This window comes from Protobothrops mucrosquamatus, unplaced genomic scaffold (genome assembly GCF_001527695.2).
Source record: "Protobothrops mucrosquamatus isolate PMUCROS unplaced genomic scaffold, P.Mucros_1.0 scaffold1379, whole genome shotgun sequence".
NCBI classification, from domain to species: Eukaryota; Metazoa; Chordata; class Lepidosauria; order Squamata; family Viperidae; genus Protobothrops; species Protobothrops mucrosquamatus.
Window position 1 is genome coordinate 145,690 of NW_015387568.1, and position 21,461 is coordinate 167,150.

General features: G+C 40.7%; 1 non-coding gene across 1 annotated transcript; it reads right to left on the bottom strand.

Annotated features, from left to right (window-relative positions):
- Nucleotides 1-8,087: 8,087 nt before the first annotated feature.
- Nucleotides 8,088-8,161, bottom strand: TRNAT-AGU. Its single transcript has one exon. It is a non-coding gene; the product is annotated as a tRNA-Thr (tRNA).
- Between the last annotated feature and the right edge of the window lie 13,300 nt (nucleotides 8,162-21,461).

A 21,461-nucleotide genomic window follows, 5' to 3' on the forward strand; every position in this document is an offset into this window, starting at 1 on the left:
AGAGGGAGTCAAGCTATTCTCCAAGGTGCCTGAAGGCAGGACGAGAAGCAACGGATGGAAACTCATCAAGGAGAGAAGCAACCTAGAACTAAGGAGAAACTTCCTGGCAGTTAGAACAATTAACCAGTGGAACAACCTGCCCCCAGAAGTGGTGAATGCTCCAACACTGGAAGTTTTTAAGAAGAGACTGGACAGCCATTTGTCCGAAATGGTATAGGGTTTCCTGCCTGAGCAGGGAGTTGGACCAGATGACCTCCAAGGTCCCTTCCAACTTTATTATTATTATTATTATTATTATTATTATTATTATTATTATTATTATTATTATTATTATTATTATTATTATTATTATTATTATTATTATTATTCTGACAAGCCGAGTCCTTTGGGAAGCCAGGTTCATTTACAAACCGGGTTACTAACTTAATAACTGCAGTGATTCACTTAACAGCTATGGCAAGAATGGTTGTAAAATGGGGCAAAATTCACTTAACTGTCTCACTTAGCAACAGAAACTTTGGGCTCCATTGTGGTTGTAAGTCGAGGACAACCTGTGTTTCATAACTTCTATAAGAACTGGCCCGGCCTTATAGCAGGGGAGTCAAACTCGCAACGTCACGTGACATATCGTGACTTTTTTTTCCATTGCCGGCAATGGGGTGGGCGCGGTTTCGGCGCACTCGGCCCGCAGACCAGACCGGCAGTTTGACACCCCTGTGATCTAAGCATCCATTGAATTCTTTTCATTCCCAATTTATGAAGGAAATGTTTGCCAACCATGGTGCTTATGGAGTTCCTGCCCAAATTTTCTAAGAGATTTTATTTGAAGGACATTCTTTAGGTTTTAAGGAAGCCAAACTTGCTCAACAGGACTGGAAAAGAGATAAAAACTGCAACGCACAGACTTTAAGAGGACCGTTATTGACTACAATAATTCATCAGATCCTTTTCTGGAATCTTATGTGTTTCCTCATTCAAAGAGCCAATTGGCAATGTTGTTATGCCCTTATGATTCTAAAATCATTGCTGCCTGCTTTTAAATTATACTCCGTAACTGGAGGGATACAAATCCCCAATAAAATATAGATGCTCATTAATTAATTCAGTAATTATCTTTATTTATCTGTTCTTTAAAAAAAAAATTCTCAAAGGAGGTCTTAATTTTCTGCTTGGGAAATGCAAGTGAAACATTCCAGTTATTTCAGAGATGAGTTGCAGCCGAATCTGTATTGTGCTGCTCAATTATTTACAAGGCAAAAAAGGTCCACAACCTGATCTCCTAGCACATTGTGTTCTGCTGAAGTTCACTTAAGGTCAGCTGCAAAGGATTTAGCAAAGATTGCTTTGCTGGAATCCTTTAAGATCTATCAAATCTACCCTCTTACTTCCCATAATGGGAGGGAGATTGAAAAGGAAGTTTGAGTAAAAACGAGGCATGAGGTTGACATCCTGTGCCTCAAGATCAAGTATTACAGGTAAGTTCTCCACTTAATGACCATGATGAAGCCCAACATTTCTGTTGCTCAGGGGAAAAATGTGTTAAGGGAGTTTTGCCCCATTTTACGACTTTTCTCGCCGCATTTGTTAAGTGAATCCCTGCAGTTCTTAAATTAGTAACACGGTTGTTAACTGAATCTAGCTTCCCCCTTGACTTTGCTCGTCAGAAAGTTGCAAAAGAGGATCACGTGACACACACACACACACACACCACGGGACACTGCGACCGTCATAAATGTGAGCCGGTTGTCAAGCATCAGAATCTAAATCGTGTGACCCTGGGGATGCTGTACTTCGTAAGTGTGAAAAATGATCATGTGTCACTTGCTTCAGTGCCCTTGTAATTTCGAACGGTCACTAAATGAACTGTTGTAAGTCGAGGACCGGCTGTATAGGATGGTGTGGTCCCACAACTTCAACCACTGTGCACTTTCGCTCTTAATTAGTTACTCCATAAAATCTTGCAGTGTCCCATCTGCAGTGATTTTGCATACGGGGTTCCATTTGTGCACAACCCCTTTGCGGGTAAAATAGAGGTGCATTTCATGGCTCAGGGTTATTCACATATAACCGTGGATATACAGTTTCCCTTTCAGCCACGTAAGCGAGATGCTCAGCTCTGCAGAATTGGTCCCTTCAACCATGTTATCTTCATTTGCTGGGAAAAGCTCTTGTCAAAGGCTCTCCTAGAATCCAGTGGGAAAATGCTTAACAAGACTTAGACTTGTTTAGCTCACGGCAATGTTATAATCCTCGAAATCATTGTGAGGAACACAACCGGGCATTTTTAGTGGAGCATTTTCTTAATCCTCAGTAGAAAATGAACAGTAGAAAGCCACCAAAAACAACAAGGAAAGTCTGAGCAGAAAAACAGAACCTGTAAGATAAATATTCTTTACCGTGTTAACTAAAACCATATTTCAGTCTATTTATTTCTTCTAGCTCAATCCACTTTAGGTCTCATTTATTGAATTTCTTTTCATGGGACTCATGAGTTACTTTAAGGCTTCTCCACAACAAACTTTTTTTTTTCTTTCGGGTATTTCTGATGACATCTTGAACCATCAGTGGCATAAATCTAATTTTCCACATAAAAAAGACCAGTCCCTTCCATATTTTTTTTCCCAGATGAAAACAGAGACTGATAGGTTTGCCATAAAAATCATCTTTCTCATACCAGATTTTCAACTCAGAAGCCATAATGCTGAATTGCCTTTAGGGCAAAGAGGCTTTTTTTCTTTCATTTGCAATCGCTCCATTTCAAAAACAGTGGGGTGGTTGAAATTGTGGCATACTGGTGTTTGCTTAATTATTATACTGGAAAATTGTACCATCTCAAGTATCTGTCTTCTAGAGCAGCGTTTTTTTTTAAACTTGGCAACTTTAAGATGTGTGAACTTCAACTCCCAGAATTCCCTAGTCAACATACACGTTAGGGAATTCTGGGAGCTGAAGTCCATACATCTTAAAGTTGCCAAATTTGTGGAAGAACCCCCCCCCGACTGTGCTAGGGTATCTACACTGACAATTCAGAAGCAGTTGATTTAAATATAATATTTACGTAGCAGCTGCTGATTTAGTCCTAGTAGGAAAACTATAACACATTTCCATCCTCCTATCTACAAATGTTGCTGTTATTGTCAACCTTGTAATATATCCAGGGATAATTCTGCAGATGGCAGTTTTATGCTCTTCAAATGTTTAATGAGCTGTACCTACGGCAAGTGACTAGGTAGGAGGGAAAAAAAACCCCAGAAAAACAAATAAATGGCCAAGCAGCCGCATAATTAAAAACAAAAGTGTGTGACTAAAATAACGTTGCTGGTAAAATGAAATTATTTGGTGCTCCTGTTAACAACAGAGAGGCAAAGTCTCTCTCTCTCCCTGTCTTGTTCTTCATTTAAAGGAATTATCTTTGCAGTACAAAGTATATTTGTTTTTTTAAGCAGGTGAAATCCACACAGCAGGCAGAAGGTCCCCATTGTGCCGGTAATGTGAAATTTTGATTTTGCGCATAGCAATTTATCACATTGCGCTATTCCAATGACAAAGCGGTTCCTATACTTGTCAAAAGTTCGCAATAAGCTAATTCCGTTGCTCTGCCAGGATTCATCATAAGGCTGCTGGGATGTCTTCTCAGTGCCAAGATACAATCCTGCAGGAGTTAAGCGGAAATGGAAGGCCTCTTGAACAGATCTCGATTGATTATATCCGCCATCGAGTCATTGCCAACTCTTAGCAACCACCCTAGATGGACTTCCTCAATGATGCTCTGTCCCTAACTTGGTCCTTCTGCTCTTCTAATGATGCTCCCATCTTCACAGTAACTGAGTCTATCCATCTTGCTGGTGGTCATCCACCTCTCCCCTATCTCAAAGGTGCTTTTTCAAAAGGCAACTATAATAATAATAATAATAATAATAATAATAATAATAATAATAATAATAATAATAATAATAATAATAATAATAATAATAATAATAATAATAATAGGTAATAATAATAAAAAAGTTGGAAGGGACCTTGGAGGTCATCTGGTCCAACTCCCTGCTCAGGCAGGAAACCCTACACCATTTCGGACAGATGGCTGTCCAGTCTCTTCTTAAAAACTTCCAGTGTTGGCGCATTCACCGCTTCTGGAGGCAGGTTGTTCCACTGGTTAATTGTTCTCACTGTCAGGAAGTTTCTCCTTAGTTCTAGGCTGTTTCTCTCCTTGACTAGTTTCCATCCATTGCTTCTTGTCCTGCCTTCAGGCGCTTTGGAGAATAGCTTGACTCCCTCTTCTTTGTGGCAACCCCTGAGATATTGGAACACTGCTATCATGTCACCCCTTGTCCTTCTCTTCATTAAACTAGTAACTGGATGGTTACTAGTCCAGTTGCCTATTGAAAATGCACCTTTGAGACAACCATGATCTGGATGACCAAGAATCTCCAGGGACCTCTTATCCTTCCACCTTTCCCAGCATCACAGCCTTCTCCAGAGTGTTAGATGTTCACTTAACTGGTCCAAAATAAGATAATTTGAGCCTGGTCATTTGTGCGCTGAATAAGAACTTTGAGTTGGCTTAAGCAGGTAATGATGACATTTTTCCTCAACGCTGTGCAAATTCCAAACAGGAACTAGGGAGCAGAGAGTGAGTCCTGTCAATTTTTTCTTTCAAGGTATTAGGCATGACTCCAGCACTAACCCAAGCATTTTTTTATAGTGCTAAGCCTGATTTAGATTAGTAATTGCTTTAAGGCAACTGTTAGGTGGGAGAGAATCCCCTGAAGTTTCAAACAGCTTTCATTAATTAGCACAAACGCCATGCAAAGCAGTGTCAGCTTCTTGGAAAATAACAACAACAACCCACAGATTGTTAAGATCATCAATATACTGATGCTCAGCAATTGGGGTGCATATGACACCAGTAAATAAATAGACTCTTAACTTAAGGGTTCAGTTACATTTCCAGCCCCTTTAAGATAATTACTCAACTGAGGGCATGTTAATAAGAAATCTGTTATTGCTATACATCTCACCCTTATCGTTCTACCCTCAGTACTGACATGGAAGAAGCCCTATTTACTTGGGGAATAGAAAGCAACAGCACAAAAGCAAGGCAATCAAGAATCACATGAAAAAAGGAGACATTTTAAAACCTCTGACCTTGAAACAAAAATAAAAGCACAGAATGCTTGACCTTGTGCTACGCAAAAGTTGGGGAAGGATCTCTGCAAAGGGGTAGATAGCACAACATAAAAGGGAGTGGGGGAAATACTTTCAGACTCTGCAAGGTTGATGTTGGCCCTTTGAAGTAGCGCAGAGGAGAAACGTGACAATAAATACGAGCTTTATATTGTAATGTTGCAAGTCTGAAAGTATCCCTCCCTACTTCATTTTTACTGTCCCGAAAACTGGACAGTAAAGCATCCTTCTGGGATGCTTTCTCCATCCCCGCCCCTCCTTGGGACTCGGATTTCATTTATCAGACTGTTGCCTAGGCTGTGGGTCTTCTAACCCAGGGGTCCCCAACCTCCGGGCCGTGGACCAGTACTGGGCTGCGGCATGCCAGCAACCGGTCCGCACAAACAAACAAAGACCCATCCGTGGGATGAAGGCAGCACACAAAACCACGCACCCTCCAGTCCGCAGAAAAACCTCTCTCCACGGAACCGGTCCCTGATGCTCAACAGATTGGGGACCTCTGTTCTAACCCTCTCCCAAGGTCATTCTCACATACCATTACAACATTTAGGGTTCCTAGAGGCCACGTTGAGAAGTCCACCCAGCTCATTAGTACCAAGAAGTCCTCTTTTTCATGCACCCCAATAAGGGAGATGTTTCCTTCTCTTTCATAGTCATCATATCTCACCTTGTTCCCACCCATCCCTCCCCCGCCTGTGGCAGGGCTCCAATTATGCTGCAGAAAACATCCTGGCCTTGGTTGGTGCACTGCACTGAGACTGTCTAGTTGACACCCTTGTCGATTTACTACAATCCCTGATTAATCCCTGATTCTGCTCACCCCAAAAACCTGGTGTGGTGAAGCCCAAGGTTTGCCATCTCCATCTTTAGGAAGAGTGAAGCCATCGTCTATAGAGGTGGCCCTCAACTTAGCACCACAATTTCTGTTGCTGAGATATTTGTTAAGTGAGTTTTGCCTCATTTGATGACTTTTCTGGCCGCAGTTGTCAAATGAATCACTGTAGGTGTTAGGTTGCAAAAGGGGATCACACAACCGTGGGACGGTGCAACTGTCATAAATAGGAGTCAGTGGCCAAGCGTCTGAATTTTGATCCTGTGATCATGGGGGTGCTGCAATGGTCATAAGTGTGAAAAACGGTCATAAGTCATTTTTTTTCAGTGCCGTTGTCATTTAGAACGGTCATTAAATGAACTGTTGTAAGTCGAGAACTATCTGTACTGTAATTATGTCTGTGTTTTCAGAATGATATTATGCTAGTAGGTTGAATTCCATACTAACCAAACAGGCTGGATCCAGATCGTGTCCCCCAGCCAAGCCACCCAAAAAATGCATACATCTACACACTGTGAAGTTCTTTGGAAGCAAAATGTGCTGCAAACCTTTATAAAGCCAGCTCCTGGCCTTATAAAGCAAGCTGGTTAACATTCAGTTTTGCTCTTCAAGTTCATCTTCAGCCTCCCAAGAGCTACACTTAAAGAAAAAAGGGGAAAAAAAGAGGGCTGGAGAATTAATGTACAAATTTCTCATTACTTCTCTACCTTGACACCATCCTGGCAACTGATGGATGGAGGGATTGCGTCTTTGTCTTAACAGCTTGCGTCAAGATTCATGGCAATGCAATACGAAGCGATCCTGGCCTCGTTTAAACAGGCTGTGTTTATTGTTTTCCGTCTCTGCTTCCAACTGCACAGGAAGGAGGCAGTTTAATTTGTATTAGTTTTTTTTCCACCAGCCGAGCCCGTAGAACAGGCTGCTGTAAATGCCACCCTAGAAAAACAAGAGAGAGAAAAGATTTGGAAGGAGAGGCAGAGAGCGATGGGCTAGCCAGGTAGAAAAATACAGGAAAGGAGAAAGGGAAGAATCTTTGTTCCTAAATGCTTTCATCGTGGGAGGGGGCTCATTGTTGTGGGCATTATTTCTCCTTTAGGAACACTTAGGTAAGATGCTGGTCAGATAGTGGAAGCATTCATAGCAATTTCCAAATATCCTCCTTGTTCTTGATGCAACCCATAGATCTTTGCTCCTTCTTTGGAAAAGAAAGCTAGGATACACTTGGAACTGCATCAGCTCACCCTAATCCTTCCTTCCTTTTCTTTTTTCTTTCTTTCTTTCCTTCCTTTCTTCCTTCTTTGCTCCCTCCCCATTCCTTCCTTCCTCTCTCTTCTCTCCTTCCTTCTTTCCATCCATCCTTCCTTCCTTTCCTCCCTCCCTCCCTTTCTCTCCCTCCCTCCCTTTCTCTCCCTCCCTCCCTTTTCTTCTCTCCCTTTTCCTTTCCTCCCTCCTTCTTTCCCTCCCTCCCTTTCTCTTCCTTCCTTCTCTCCTTCCTTCCTTCCTTTCCTCCCTCCCTCCCTTTCTCTCCCTCCCTCCCTTTTCTTCTCTCCCTTTTCCTTCCTTTCCTCCCTCTCTCTTTCCCTCCCTCTCCTTCCTTCCTTCCTTCATTCCTTCCCTTTTCCTTCCTTTCCTCCCTCCCTCCCTTTTCTTCCCTCCCTTTTCCTTTCTTCCCTCCCTTCTCTCCCTCTCCTTCCTTCCTTCCTTCCTTCCTTCCTTCCTTCCTTCCTTCCTTCCTTCCTTCCTTCCTTCCCTCTAGTCTTGTAAAACCCTCTTCAGGGAGGGGAGTTTGATCCCAGATGTGAATTATTTGCAAGAAAAAAAGACTCTCTTAAGGACAGGTGGGTTCAAACTGTCGGGCCCCTTTGAAAGCCTGCAGAGGAAGAGAAATCGAGGGAATAAAATTCGCCCGGGCTTTCTTTGCACTTTTAAAAGCGACCCCTTTTCCGCAGCCCCCCCCCCCCCTCAAACACCGACTGTCCCGCCGTGCAAAGCAATATAGAGAAAAGCATAATATAATAAATATATATATATATTCCCCCTTAACGCAAAACTGAAGTCCCCGCTCCAGAGGCACCGCTGGGATTCGAACCCAGGATCTCCTGTTTACTAGACAGGCGCTTTAACCAACTAAGCCACGGCGCCGGCTGCTGAGCACAGGCGCAGATCCGGCTTCATGTGTCTCCGCGCTTGGCAAGAGCCTGGCTGGAGGGAAAAGCAAGAGAGACTGGAAAGAGGGGGGGGAAAAAAAGGAAGAAGGAGAATCCTTCCTGCGGGCTTTGCCTGGGATTGCGGGGTGCAAAAACAGTGCCCAGCCGTGCAAACGTCACCCTTAAAAGATGTGATTAGGAAATATCCAGGAGCAAAGAAGAGATCTCAGCCCCAGACACTGCTTGCTGGAGCCATCTGGATATTTTACTTTGAATTTAGCATAAAAAGACTGCCTTCCTCTACTTTCTTTCAGCACAAGAGTCTGGGAACAGAGATGCCACTTAGGTCCTTTTTAATAATAATAAAAAAAAAACCAGCCTTCAGGAAAAGCAACGTTGCCAGGGAGTCAAAGGATGATGGATTTTGAAGATAATAATAATAATAATAATAATAATAATAATAATAATAATAATAATAATAATAATAATAATAATAATAATAATAATAATAATAATAATAATAATAATAATAATAATAATAATAATAATAATAATAATAAAGTTGGAAGGGACCTTGGAGGTCATCGAGTCCAACCCCCTGTTCAGGCAGGAAACCCTCAACCACAAATGTTATCAAAATTTTTCATTTTCATTTTCATTTTATTAAATTTATACCCCGCCCTTCTCCCGTAGGACTCAGGGCGGCTTACAGCCAGTTAAAAACAATTTAATACCATACAATAGAAGTTTTAAAAAATCATTAAAAATAAATATATAATCGGCCGCTACTACTAAAATTTGGCTAAAACCAATTTAAAATACCCCTAGGCCAGTCCTGCCCGCTGGAACAACCAGGTCTTAAGGGCGCGGCGGAAGGAGGGGAGATCCGGAATGACCCGGATCTCTGGGGGCAGCTCGTTCCAGAGGGTGGGTGCTCCGACAGAGANCGCACCCGGTAAAACGCCCCCCTGGCCACAGCCGCCAACTGGTCTTCCAGTGTCAGCCGTGGATCCAGGAGGACCCCCAAGTTGCGTACCCTCTCCGAGGGGGCCAAAGTTTCGCCCCCTATAGTCAGCGATGGAGTCAGCTGACCATACCTGGGAGCCGGCAACCACAGCCACTCAGTCTTGGAAGGGTTGAGCCTGATCCTTTGTTAAACAAAAAGCATCTATATTTGTAATAATAATAATAATAATAATAATAATAATAATAATAATAATAATAATAATAATAATAATAATAATAATAATAATAATAATAATAATAATAATAATAATAATAATAATAAAGTTGGAAGGGACCTTGGAGGTCATCGAGTCCAACCCCCTGTTCAGGCAGGAAACCCTCAACCACAAATGTTATCAAAAGGATCCTTTGTTAAACAAAAAGCATCTATATTTGTAATAATAATAATAATAATAATAATAATAATAATAATAATAATAATAATAATAATAATAATAATAATAATAATAATAATAATAATATAATATAATATAATAAAGTTGGAAGGGATCTTGGAGGTCATCTAGTCCAACCCCCTGCTCAGGCAGGAAACCCTATACCCTTTCAGACAAATGGCTGTCCAGTCTCTTCTTAAAGACTTCCAGTGTTGGAGCATTCACAGCTTCTGGAGGCAGGTTGTTCCACTGGTTAATTGTTCTAACTGTCAGGAAATTTCTCCTTAGTTCTAGGTTGCTTCTCTCCTTGATTAGTTCCCATCCGTTGCTTCTTGTCCTGCCTTCAGGGGCTTTGGAGAATAGCTTGACTCCCTCTTCTTTGGGGCACCCCCTGAATGTTTAAGGTCGCAGTTCAGTAAAGATGTTTAAGGTCGCAGTTCAGTCCATCCACTTTCTCCTAACTGGTTGACCCACCTTGGTCAACCCTTAGATGGACTTCCATCCCCATCACTTCCTGCCCTCAACCTCCACCCAGTTGGAGATGGCTGTCCTCACACTGAGAGTTAGGACGTTGCAGCTCAGTTGGGTTGTGATCACCAACCCGATTTGTAGTGTTGACTTTGGAGATTGTGTACCCTACTCCCTTATTAGGGAGAGGATCATCCCAATACAATCTGTAACCCGTATTATCTTCTTGATAATACATGGAGCTTTGGTCCCTACAGGTGGTCCTCGACTTACGACCACAATTGTGCCCAACGTTTCTGTTGTTAAATGAGACATTTGCCCCACTTTATGACTTTTCTTGCCACAGTTAAGTGAATCGCTGCAGCTGATGGGTTAGTAACCCGGTTGTTAAGTGAATCTGCTTCCCCATTGACTTGGCTTGTCAGAAGGTCGCCAAAGGGGATGGCATGACCTTGGAACACGGCAACGGTCATAAATATGAATCAGCTGCCAAGCATCCGAATTTTGATCACATGACCATGGGGATGCTGGAAAGGTCGTAACTGAAAAACAATCATAAGTCACGTTTTTGCTTGTTGTAACTTTGAACAGTCACTAAACGAACTGTTAACACCTACAACCATTGCAGTATTTCCATAGTCATGTGATCAAAATTCAGACGCTTGGCAACTGACTCATATTTATGACAGTCGCAGTGTCCCGGGGTCACGTCATCCCCTTTTGCGACCGTCTGACAAGCAAAGTCAATAAGGAAACCAGATTCACTTAACAATCTAGTTATTAATTTATCAGCTGCAGTGATTCAGTTAACAACCGAGGCAAGAAAAGTCATAAAATGGGGCAAAACTCACTTAACAAATGTCTCACTTAACAACAGAAATTTTGGGGCTCAATTGTAGCCGTAAATCGAGGACTACCTATATATCATTTTGTGTGAATTGGGCAGCTGTATAAATCTGTTTCGTGCATAAATAAATAAATACATGGAGGGCTATGTCAGATAAAATTCCGTTCAACAGCCAGCTTCGCCTTCAAGAATAATCCTAGTCTTGAGGGAAATCGAGAATGAGGAAAAATAATACTGCCTGTGGTAAAAAAATATTGTTTAATTAAATCAGGGCCAACCTTTTCCCTAAATCCATGAATTATTCAGTTCAATAATAATTACCAGGAAAATAAACTCCAGGAGCGATACATCACAGTTTTATAATATTATGAAAAGGAAATGCCCAGAATGACATATAATGTATTTAAAATGCTTTTATTAAAGCACTGTTACATTTATTGAAGAGAGTAATGTGACATGCATTTTTTTTCCTAAAGTGACATTTTATTACAATCCTGTATAATTTATCTGGGGGAAAACATTCAATAGGATTAGGAGCAATTTCATTTACACAATATAGCACTTTAAACTCTTACATTAGTTCAAGGTTTATTCCATTATTCAGCTATCTCTAAAAGCTATTACAGGCTGACTGTACACCAATTTTTTTCCTGCCATGAACTAAAATTATTTGAATTCTATAAAGCAATTTATTATTTTGAATGAGATCAATTCCCTGCCGGTGTGCAAATGTGCTATAATTCATAAGGGTTTTTCCCCTTATCATGCATGCTTTTCATGTCGCCCATATTTATGATGTCTGAAAACCCCCGACCAATAACTCACAAGAACCAGTCGTAATCAATTAATAGTGAAAGTCTTGACTTCTGCAAGACTTAAATTTGCGAACCGAACTGAAAGCAATATAATAATATGAAAAGGCTTCTCCGTTGAGTCAGAAACATGATTTAAACCCCACAGTTCTCTTTCTACAGATGCATGTATAAATAATAGCAATAGGTCACTTTTCGATCTGTTTACTAGGGCTTAGGTCATCGTTCATTGTGTGTCCATGTTTGACACCAGCTCTGGATACAGATCACGTTTCTTCTCTCAGGGCAAGGAGGAATTTCCAGGGATGCATAAACGATGGCCAAATGGAATTGGGGCAGCCAGTGTCAACGCTGCTCACATCGGATGTTTTTACTTTGACAACAGTTGTGGAGATGCAACCATTTTCTTCTTATGTTTTACTTTTAAAGTTAGAGTTAGATGATGCTGGGGGGAGGAATGTGCATGAGAGTTTAGCTAGACATAACAATGCTGGACCTAGTGTGTGAACCAAGGTTATTGAAATAAGAGATGATAAGAATTGGCGGGCTGGAGAACTGGAGGGAAAGCCTGCATTTCAAAATAATTGGAGAATGTGATTGATGACTGTTAATTGGAGGAGGGAATTGTGCTTTGATACTATGCGCTCAGGGGAGGGGAATCCAGTTTTTGGCTTTGATTATGTTAGTGCCGATGCTATGCTACTCAAAATAAAGATTCTTTAAGGTAAACAATGCCTCGAAGTTCTTTGAAGGGTTTCATCTGTCGGACCCATGACAGCCAACACATTTGGGAATACAAATAGTCCTTGGTTTACAATCATTCACTTAGTGACCCTTTGAAGTTACAACGGCTCTGAAAAAAGTGACTTATGACCGTTTTCCAGACCTACAAGCGTCATAGTGTCTCCATGATCACATGATCAAAATTCAGAGGCTTGGCAACTGGCATGTATCTATGACAGTTGCAGTGTTCCAGGGTCACGTGATCACCTTTTGCAACACTTCTGCAAAGCTAATGGGGAAGCCATGTACCAATTGTGTTACTCACTTAACAATTGTGTCAAGAAAGGTCGTTAAAATGAGACAAAACTAACTTAACCACTGTCTCACTTAACAACAGAAAGTTTGGGCTCAGTTGTGGCCGTATGTCAAGGACTACCCGTATCAGCATATTAGCAGGATGAACTGAATCCTTTCAACGATTCTGTTTATGCTATTTATTTCATCTCACCACAGAAATTAGGCAGAAGGTAAATTCGGTGTGGAGATTTTTATTTTATTTGTTTAAGGTTACATAGGTGGGTTACACAGCCCACACAACATTACAGGGGGGAAAAAAGATTGCAATGTTCACAAATGTTTTAAAATCAGCTCGCTGCTGAATCCTTTAGAGATCTGGAGGCAAAGCGGGTGGCAGCGGTAAAACCACTTGGTCGGGAGATGCTAGTCGGCAGAATACGCACCGGGTTTCTATAGCGTCTTCTTGGTTCCGGAAGATCAGAAAAGATTTCTGACATGCTTCACACTGGATGTTGGTGTTAAAAGAGGATATATCAGAAATTCAACTGTAACAGGCATTTGACACTATTCCTGGAACTGCCCACTCTTCCATGCCAAAAACTGACCAACATCTGGCCATCTGCATGCAGTTAGATGCCGACATTCACTATTTCTCAATGCTCTTTCTAGACTAGAGCTGATGAAATGTAGACTCTAATAATATCTGAAAGGCTACCTGCAGCTCATTTTTGCTCTCTGTAAGGGGCTCACTATGTCACTCAGGTGATATCCATTCATGTCAGCTTGAAACGTGTGACATGACTTCAACGCTTGTCAGAGGAACTCATGTCACCACCTCTGTCTATTTCTTTCTGCTCTTCCCACTAGAGCACGGGTATCAAACTCGTAACGTCACGTGATGTGTCACGACATATCGTGACTTTTTTCCCCATTGCCGGCAATGGGGCGGGCGCGGTTTCGCCATGACACACCCGGCCCGTGGGCTGGCAGTTTGACACCCCTGCACTAGATCAAACACAAGGTGCATTTTGTGGGCTTCCTCTATTAAAAAGGGCCACCTGGCAGGATCCAGGAAGTGTGTTTTTTCTGTCCATCACCTGCCCTCTGGAGCAGCAGATCCTTATCTGTGCTAGCAGTTTGTAAGGTTCTTCAAGATCTAGATGTTCTTTGGGGCAGGAGAGTCTAGTGATTAGATGAGGCCATTGTTGTAAGGTGGGTTTGTCCCCAGATCATGATTTTATCTTTATTTGTTGTTGTTCGGCTTTAATTCTGTATGTACTGCCAAGAGTCAGCATTATGAGATGAATAACTAGATACAGTAGAATGAGCTAATAAATAATTAGAAAATCAAATCAGTAACTTATTTATGTATATATTCAATTTATGTAGCCACCCATCTCAAACAAATGACCCTAGGTAGTTAACAGCAAATCAAAACAAGATTAAAAAAAAAACCATAACCAAAACAATAAATAACAAATATAACAACTGACATCAAAACAACCAACACAATAGAGCATTGTGAAAAATCTCAGTAATGACAGTGGGAGCTAATTTTGAATTTAATATTCATACAGATTGCGGTCTATATTCAGAATAAATCACACTGTACGACAATCTGGCTAATTCCTAAATAGGTGGGCCCAGGAGTGCAGCCACGTAACCCGCTGCATTTATTTATAATGTGAATCTCCTACATTTCGACTGAGTAATCTTGAAGGAAGAGTGTGTTAAGTTTTAATAAAACACGTTTGCCTATTTCAGTGATGGCGAACCTTTTAGAGACCGAGTGCCCAAACTGCAACCCCAAACCCATTTATGCATTGTCGGGTGCCGGGTGGGTGTGGCCCATTGGGTGGGCATGGCTCCGGTGATAACAGCAGACTGGGTGGGACTAAAAAGTTCAATCAATCAATTCCAACTTTGCAAGATCTTTTTTTTCCCCGCAAGAAGTTGAAATTGACTGATTGATTGAACCTTTTCTTTTTGTACACAGTGGCAGAGGCCTAAAGCGAAAAGGTTTTATAAAACCCAGCTGAAGGCCTAGGACTGGGGGGACGGCACGTGTGCCCACAGAGAGGGCTCTGAGTGCCGCCTCTGGCACCCGTGCCATAGGTTCGCCACCACTGGCCTATTTGCATGCTTCACGACACCCAGCATTCAGAATGATCCTCTCTGGACTCCAAAGGTCCTGAAATCTAGGCTGGCCAAAGAAGAGCCTGTTCAGATAAACGGGAAATCACATTTTTCAGGGCAATGTTGTTGTTGTTTAGTACAGCAACTAAACCGGACAGGTTCAGACTTAAAAGGATAGTTAGGACTGCAGAAAAAAACAGTTGTAACCAGCCTACCTTCCACTGAGGACCTGCATATTGCATGGGTCAGAAAGTGGGCTGAGAAAATATCTACAGATATCTATATCACATCCTGGACATGAATTGTTTAGCTCCCCCCCCCCTCACGATGCCACTATAGGGCACTGCATGCCAAAACAACTCGACACAAAGACAGTTTTTTCCCTTGTGCCATGACTCTGTTGAACACCTCATTCCCACAGCACTGTCTTATGTCTAAGGATATTTACCCATTGTAGTAGGGCTGTATTATTACTATTATCCTTCTCGTCTTTCTACTCCCTTCTCTTGCTGGTATCTTATGATTACAAATTTCCTGACTGTTAGAACAATTAACTAGTGGAACTGCTTGCCTCCAGAAATCGTGGGCACTCCATCACTGGAGGTTTTTAAAAAAAGACTGGACAGTCACTTGTCTGAAATAGTATAGGTTCTCCTGCTTGAGCAGGGGGCTGGACTAGAAGACCTCCAAGATCCCTTCCAGCTCTATTCCATTCTATTCTATTCTATTCTATTCTATTCTATTCTATTCTATTCTATTCTACTTTAGATTATATTACTTTGTTATTTATATGTACACTGAGAGCTTATACACTGGAGACAAAGTCCAGCTTATGCACTGGAGACAAAGTCCACTAGTGTCCAATCACACTTGCCAATAATTCTATTCTATTCTATTCTATTCTATTCTATTCTATTCTATTCTATTCTATTCTGAAAATCTGTCACTTCTATTAAATATGCTGACCTTGGAAATCTTGGAACCTCTCGTTTTCACAGCTTGAATCACCATGGGGATTTCATTGGCATTTTTAATATCCCATAATCTCACCGTCCGGTCCTATAATATGAGGAGAATTTTGTATCAATGAACAGAATTGCAATTTTTCCAGACAAGGCTTGGTCCTTGAGTTGACTGCAATACTCTGCGGTTTCCTTGGTTGCAAGGATTCTTTAGTAACCTAATAAATGAACTGGCTAAGCCCTGCCAATCGGTTTGTGTTACCTCGACATACAGTTGTCCTTCCAATGAATATACAATAAAGTAGTTGTCGAGTTACGATGATAGTTGGGTACCAGAATTTCCGTTGCTAAGCAAGGTGGATGTTAAATGAGTTGCACAACCTTTTGTCCATGGTTGTTAAGCGAAACACTGCCATTAAGTGATTCAGGTGGTGGTTAAGTAAATTTGGCTTCCCGCATTGACTTTGCTTGTCGGAATCCAGCTGGCAAGGTTGCAAACGCCAATCACGTGGTCCTGGGACCCTGCAACCTTTGTATAAATGCATGCTGGTTGCCAAGCACCCAAATTTTGATCCTGTCATCCTGGGGATGCTGCAGTGGTCATAAATGCAGGAACTTGTCGTAAATCTCTTTTTTGAGTGCCGCTGTAACTTCAAACGGTCCCCAAACAAACGGTTTAAGTCAAGGACTACTTGTATCTAATTTGGTTTTAATTGATATGTATTTTACCCCCTTTGCTTTCTAAAATTATGCTGAGTTTTGTTAATGTAAAAAAACTGTCTAGCTTCTGCATTTTGAGGCACCTCGGGAGTTTGCTTCGGAATGGAGCTGTGTCTGAGTTGATAGGTTTGCTTTTATAGAAATGGCTAGCATATATTACTATATAAAAGTAAAAAGATGACGTTGCGTGTTATTACTTTAATCTACTGCACTAAAAAGAGTTGGAAGTTAATGCTTTTCTCTCTTTTTTCCCCTTTTCCTCTACACTTTTTCCTCTTCTCATTCCCCCCCTACTTTCCCATTATTTTCATTTTTCTTTATATTTTATAAAAAATAAAATTGAAAAAAAAATATCATTGGTTTGCTTATTCCTCCGTCCCTGCAGCTTTTGAGGTAGCCCTGGGTGCCACCAGAAACAATCTGAAAACCGGAAAAAGCAAAAATTTGAAGAATAGCTCCTGCTTTCACAATCTATCTGTAGCAGCTTCTACTGACTGGTGTTAATTATTTTTACTTCCTCCATTTTTTTGTTTTTGTTTTTGTGGATTTGTTTATTTTGGTTCGATAAAGAGTTTTGAGAATTTTCTGGTGAGATCATTTGGCAAGGCTGATTCATCATCGGAGAGATAATGCCCTAATGTGAACGTTGAAACATTTCAGTGCATTCTCTGACAACTTTTGATAATACCTTTGAGGAGGAAACAACAAGCCTCTTGTCCTTGCTGATGGCCACATCTGTCACCCAATCAGCATGACCCTGCAGAAACATAATTTATCCGCGGTAAGACATAAAGCACATTCTTAGCTAGATTTTTAGCTATGCTCCTAAGGCTACGGAGAAAAAAAGTAACATCCAAGGTAATCTGGAGAAGCAGGCTGAAGATTACCCTGGTGGTGGCTCTCATTTCTGTTTCATTCCAATACTCTGAAGAGCCTTTTCCATTGTGGAAGCATATGCAATTCATTGACAACTACTTCTGTCACTGATATAATTTATATTTAAAAAAAACTTTAGATTAGTGGGATAATAGATGGAAAGACGAAGCGTTGCCCAGAACAAAATTCTCACGGATGGTTCAGTTAATTTCCCTGATCACTGCAGAAGGTTGGGCTAGATCACTGTTTCTCAACTTTGGCAGCCTGAAGATGTGTGGACTTCAACTCCCAGAATTCCCCAGCCAGTTGTGGGGAATGCTGGCTGGGGAATTCTGGGAGTTGAAGTCCACATATATTCAGGCTGCCAATTTTGAGACATGCTGGACTAGACAAAGCTTGTAGCTGTTTTATACCTCCAAGTGAGTCTTGATTCCTGACGACTGCTTGCAATTTTCTTGGCAACATTTTCAGAAGAGGTTTGCCATTGCCTCCTTCCTAGGGCTGAGAGGGAGTGACTGGCCCAACGTCACCTAGCTGGCTTTGTGCCTAAAGCAGCACTAGAATACACTCTCCTAGTTTCTAGCATGGTGCTCTTAACTAGTATTTCAAACTGGCCCTTCATGATGCTTCTTGTTTACTTCCTGTTCCAAAATCCTTACGATGTTCTGTAAGAGTTTCTGCTTTATTCAAAGTAAATATAGCGTCTCCCTTTCCAAGCACTCATTTTGATTTTGTTATGATTATTTTTATTTATTTGTACATTTAGGGCTTCACATATGACTTTAACAGCCCAAAAAATGGATGGGTACGAAATCTTATAGTCTTTCATAGTTTACAGTCTTATAGACAATATATATATTATTCTGCCATCTATTATACCTTTCTAATGTATAGCAGCAATGCCTCCTTTTATTAAGTTCTCATCTACCGTAGTGCCAGTAAAATGAATATAATCATTTGAGAATTTCAGTTGTTCCAGTCTGGTTTATACAAACATTCTGGTTTCTTTTGAGTTTAACAGATTCCAATCTCAAGAGTGTCACGGGCTATGGCTGAAATAATTACAACGGTTGATCATGAATCACCCAAAGAATAATGTTTCAGTTGCTTAGCAACCACAATTCAATTGCTATTTTGCTTTCACAAATGACTGAACAGGGGCTGGTGCTAAGAACATGGCAAAGGTGGGACGCTTCTGAAGCATGCTGAGCAACTATGAATGCTGAGCAAAAGAGGTGATGGAAAAAGTAACAAATAGAATAGAATAGAATAGAATAGAATAGAATAGAATAGAATAGAATAGAATAGAATATGAAAATGGGAATAGAATAGAATAGAATAGAATAGAATAGAATAGAATATGAAAATGGGAAGAATAGAATAGAGTAGAGTAGAGTAGAGTAGAGTAGAGTAGAGTAGAGTAGAGTAGAGTAGAGTAGAGTAGAGTAGAATAGAATATGAAAATGGGAATAGAATAGAATAGAATATGAAAATGGGGATAATAGAATAGAGTAGAGTAGAGTAGAGTAGAGTAGAGTAGAGTAGAGTAGAGTAGAGTAGAGTAGAGTAGAATATGAAAATGGGAATAGAATAGAACAGAACAGAGTAGAGTAGAGTAGAGTAGAGTAGAATAGGAATAGAATAGAATAGAACAGAACAGAACAGAATAGAATAGAAAACTTTATTGTCAGTTTAAATGTACACTAATCAGCATACATTAAAATGAGATTTCATTGCATACAGCTCTCAAAGGGTAACCACCTCCAATATACACTGCATAAACATGACAAAAAAATTGCCTATACACACACACACACACACACATGATATATATTTCAACCTATATTGTCATTGGGACATTCAAATAATCTCTGTTAAGGAGGCATCCAACATATATTTTACCATATAAAAACAGAAGAACAGAGCTGGAAGGGACCTTGGAGGTCCTCTAGTTCAACCCCTTGCACAAGCAAGAGACCCTATATCATTCTGGACCAATGGCTGTCCAATCTCTTCTTTAAAATCTGAGTTCAGGTAGTCCTTGACTTACAACCCTTCGTTTAGTGACGGTAAAAAGTGACTTAGGACCAGTTTTCAGGCTGAAAGCCATTGTAGCATCCTCAGGGTCACGTGATCAAAATTCGGGCGCTTGGCAACTGGCAGGTATGGATGACAGTTGCACTTTTCCAGGGTCATGTGATCCCCCTTTGTAACCGTCCCAGCCAGCTTCTCACAACCAAAATCAACGGGGGACGCCAGAGTGGTTTAACAACTGCACAATTCACTTAATAATTGGAGTGATTCGTTGAACAACTGGGGCGAGAAAGGTTGTAAAATGGAGCAAGTCTTGCTCAGCAATGGAAATTTTGGGGTTGATTGTGGTCGTATGTTGGAGTACCACCTGTACTGAAGCCATTTGAATCTCTTTTTATAATAATAATAATAATAATGATAATAATGATGATGATGATGATGATGATGATGATGATGATGATGATGATGATGATGATGATGATAATGATAAAGTTGGAAGGGACCTTGGAGGTCATCTAGTCCAACCCCCCTGCTCAGGCAGGTAACCCTATACCATTTCGGACAAATGGCTGTCCAGTTTCTTCTTAAAAATTTCCAGTGTTGGAGCATTCACCGCTTCTGGAGGCAGGTTGTTCCACTGGTTAATTGTTCTAACTATCAGGAAGTTTCTCCTTAGTTCTAGGTTGCTTCTCTCCTTGATCAGTTTCCATCCGTTGCTTCTTGTCCTGCCTCCAGGCGCGTTGGAAAATAGCTGGACTCCCTCTTCTTTATGGCAACCCCTGAGATATCGGAACACTGCTATCATGTCCCCCCTCGTCCTTCTCTTCATTAAACTAGACATACCCAATTCCTGCTCCTTATATGTTTTAGCCTCCAGTCCCCTAATCTTTTTTGCTCTTCTCTGTACTCTTTCTAGAGTCTCAAAGTCTTTTTTACATCTTGGTGACCAAAACTGGATGCAGTATTCCAAGTGTGGCCTTACCAAGGCATTGTAAAGTGGTATTAATACTTCAAGTGATCTTGATTCTATCCCTCTGTTAATCAGCGTAGTACTGTGTTGGCTTTTTTGGCAGCTGCAGCACACTGCTGGCTCATATTTAAATGATTGTCCACTAAAACTCCGATAAAATAAAAATAAAATAAAATAAACGCTGTTTCAGTACCTTTAAGGATATCTTTTTGTATGCTTCTTCTATGTCCCATACGCTGATGGTTTTGTCATAACCTCCAGATACCACACACGAGGCTGAAGCAGAACACAATAATGCGACATGTGATGGCCTTCTATTGTTATTGTTAAAGAGCCAAAGCTGTCCTGCAAAAACTCTGAAATATAAGTCAGATGGTGCATTAAGGATATTAGTCACCTTTCAACATATTTTCTGAGGCCCCCCCCACCAAAAGAAAATGAATGCTTTTAAAGCAAGCAGAAATTCTGAGCTTGTCTAAATATTTTGGGAGGAAAAACAAAACAAAACCCTGAACACTGTCAACATTAAATATTATGGGACTGGCACGTGAATAAACTTTCATATGATAAACTGTAGTAATAATAATAACTTAGCACACAATAGAAATAAAGGAATAGGAACTGAGTTGGAATATATATGAAATGCAAAGTAGATACAAATGTCTATCTTAAATAGGAAAACATTCAGATTTTGGTGGAACAACACTTCATCCACTACCAGCTAGTGATATAAATGAATAGCTTTAGGTCACAAGAAGTCTGATTGATTGATTGACTGACTGACTGACTGATTTCTATGCCACTAAATCAGTGTCGATTCCTAGTAACCACATAAAATAGATTTACTCCAGAATGATCTATCTCCAACCTGCTCCCTCAGGTCTTTCAACCTATCTCCACTGTGATCAATTAGTCCACTTAGTTGCTGGTTTTCCTCTTTCTTTCCATCTTTCTCAGAGAACTTAATGTCTTTACATAATGTGTGCAAAGTATGATAATTTGGTCTGGTCGTTTGTGTGAGAACTCTGGATGCATTTGTTAGATGATTCA